This window comes from Mauremys mutica, unplaced genomic scaffold (assembly GCF_020497125.1).
Source record: "Mauremys mutica isolate MM-2020 ecotype Southern unplaced genomic scaffold, ASM2049712v1 000807F_np12_obj, whole genome shotgun sequence".
In the NCBI taxonomy this organism is placed as follows: Eukaryota; Metazoa; Chordata; order Testudines; family Geoemydidae; genus Mauremys; species Mauremys mutica.
This window is the reverse complement of record NW_025423055.1, coordinates 86,029-88,862: the sequence shown is the minus strand read 5'-3', so window position 1 is coordinate 88,862 and position 2,834 is coordinate 86,029. Positions and strand designations below refer to the sequence as shown.

The 2,834-nt window shown below is 47.7% G+C and overlaps 2 non-coding genes across 2 annotated transcripts; both read right to left on the bottom strand.

Annotated features, from left to right (window-relative positions):
• Window positions 1-711: 711 nt before the first annotated feature.
• Window positions 712-783, bottom strand: TRNAE-UUC. Its single transcript has one exon. It is a non-coding gene; the product is annotated as a tRNA-Glu (tRNA).
• Window positions 784-1,438: 655 nt separating this feature from the next.
• TRNAK-CUU lies at window positions 1,439-1,511 on the bottom strand. Its single transcript has one exon. It is a non-coding gene; the product is annotated as a tRNA-Lys (tRNA).
• Window positions 1,512-2,834: the final 1,323 nt, after the last annotated feature.

The following is a 2,834-nucleotide window of genomic DNA, read 5'->3' as shown; positions in this document are numbered from 1 at the left end:
CTAGAACAGGATGAACAAAACCTTCCTTCCTTGACCTACAATCACCTTGATTCCAGGTTGAGGTTTCAAGAGAATTGATTTGATTCTTAGATGCAATGCGAAACAAACACCCTCCTGTAGACATTGGAAGAGGGAGGCTGAAATGGATCTGCCACTAAACCACGTTGCCTTTCATCAGTAGCCACCTGAGCAAGAGGGTAACCACTGGCCTAGAGGTGAAAGGCCCATAGCCCATGCTCAGAAGCCTTCAGCGGATAGATCTTAGGAATGGAAAAGCTTAATGATCTTTCTCCGGGGTGTTACTTCCAAAGACTTGTATATAGCGCTGGGTGAAAGGTTTTTGGATGAATATTATATTTAGTGAAATATTTTGGTGGACCCAAAATGATTGTTTGGTTTGGTTTGGTTTCACCAAGAAAAGTGAAAAGAAAAGAAAAAGATCTTGGGTCAAAGTGCAATGTTGTTCTAATTTAGGTTAGGCTCGGTAAGAAGGAAGAACTAAATTGTTTGCACAAGTAAGTGTATTTGTGTAAAAGGGTGCAGAGGCTGGGCTTTAAGGGGCAGATAGCCATATTGTAGTAGGTGGAAGCTTTGCTTTCCCCATGGCCTCCAAAGAGTTTCCAAGCATTCTGAAGGAGGCCAGGAAGTTGCATTCTTCCGCTTGAACTCCAAAGTGAGGAAGGCAAGGTAGACTTTTGTTGAAGAGGGTAACTCCCTGACCGGGAATCGAACCCGGGCCGTGGCGGTGAAAGCGCCAAATCCTAACCACTAGACCACCAGGGAGATGAGATTTGGGGGGTTGGGCATAACTTTCTAGGCCTACTTTCTGTCCAACTGAGGCCATTCGTTCGTCTTCAAAGGAGGTTAACACAAGCTCTGAGTTCTTCGTTTCCTTACGGTTCCCTTCCTATTTTTAGCACTGATATGAAAAAGACACAGAAAACATATTAAAACAATTTCCAGTATTGTTATACATTGAGGCCACGTCTTTTTTTTAAAAAAAAAAACAGTTTTATTGCTATCTTGTTTTACTCTCCATGGGCTTACAGAAATGTACGAGGGATGAATAAGATGTGGTGGAATCGTCAGCCTTAAGCAATCTCCATCCCAATGAAGAGGGCTGGTGGAGGATTTGAGAAAGAAGCAGTTATCTCAACTACTGAGCGCTGGCGAAGATATAGAAATAAGTAGAGAAGCTCTACATGGCTGCTCAGGGGGTGGGGGGGCAATCAGCTTCTGAAAGGTTAATTTTTTCCCTCTCTTGCCTGGGCTAGAAGAGACTCAACTCTCTTAGGACCATGGAATTGTCAATGTGTCTTGTCTTCATGATGTACTAAAGGTCCGAGACCGCCTCAGCTGTTTGAGAGGACAAAGAGTGGATTCCGTTATGCTCTGAGACTCAAAGGGAGAGAGTGATGTCGAAGAGTGCAAGATCAAACGCCCAACGTGGGGCTCGAACCCACGACCCTGAGATTAAGAGTCTCATGCTCTACCGACTGAGCTAGTCGGGCTAGGCATCAAGGGCTCACAAAGGCACAGACAGTGCAAAAGAAGAGCGAAGGAAGTTTCTTTGCGTGCTGAGATTCGTTTCCTGACATTTGCCTTCTTTCCTGGTTCCTTCGCTCTCCAGCTAGCAAACAGGGCCCGTTCCAAGGCTAGTTAGATGCTGGTGTCTAGACCAGAGAAGTGGGGTTCATCTAGCAGCTGCTCAGAGAAACCTGGGTGGGAGGGTGGAATTTAGGATTCTCCCACCAGGAGGAGGTGCTGTTGCTCAGAAAAAGCTTCTCAGCGCCCAAAGAGGGGGCAGAGAAGACAGTTCCCCGCCGGCCGCCAGACACATCTTTTCGCAGGGAATCAGAACCCCCTGGGGTAAAACTCCTCCAAGGATGTGCGGCTCCAGGAATGTCAGAGAAGGGAAGGACTGTTTGCTTTAGGAGGTGGGTGCGGGAACCTGCAGGTCCTTAGGTCCCTGCAGCGTCCGATGAAAGCATTTGGGGGGAAGGGGCCAGGATAGACAAAGACAGGAAAGACGGGCTTGCGGCTCCTGTGCAAACACCATGTTGCCAGCGGTCCAAGAGAAGCGGGTGGGGGTTTCGAGCATTTTGGCTGCTTCCTGAGGGCACGGAACTCACAACCTGGCAATGCTCAGAGCCCCGTTCCTCGGGAGTTTTCTTTGTGTTGGTCTTGTGATGCTGAGGGAGGAAGCTGAAGCATCATTTGAGTTTGTTTCAGTGCCTTCGGTTGGGCTAAGGTTGTGACCCTGAGCACAGGGGTTCCAGCTCTTAACCCCTGAGGGGAATGGACAATGGACCAACTTAATCTGTTGGACAGAAAGTAGCCAGAAAAAAATCAAATGATGCTTCCGGTTCCTCCGTCAGGATCACAAGAGAAACACAAAAAATCCCAAGAGGAACAATTCTTCTCTGCTTTAGTTACCTCCATCGCAACCCTCTCCACCTCTTCTTCTGCCTACCTTAGTTAGTATGAACTATATACACTAACTATACTACAAACGAATAAAGTTAACTACAACTATGTAAATCTGATCTGTATATACATTATTAACGAGAGAAACTACGAGTAGCTAGGGAAGTGGAGGTCAGCTAAGCCGCGCTCCACTGTTCCAACGACCGACACGGGCAGTAAGAAGGAACTGAGGGGCGGGTGGGTCAGCAGGGGTATATATCTGGCGCTATAGCGGCGCCACTCCAGGGGGCGCCCAGCTGACCCACTGAGTGTTGCTAGGGTAAAAATCTTCCGACCAACGTGCATACGGCGTGCGCACACCTAACTGGAATGCATATGAGCAATCACTCGAAGAAGAACTCCTTCTT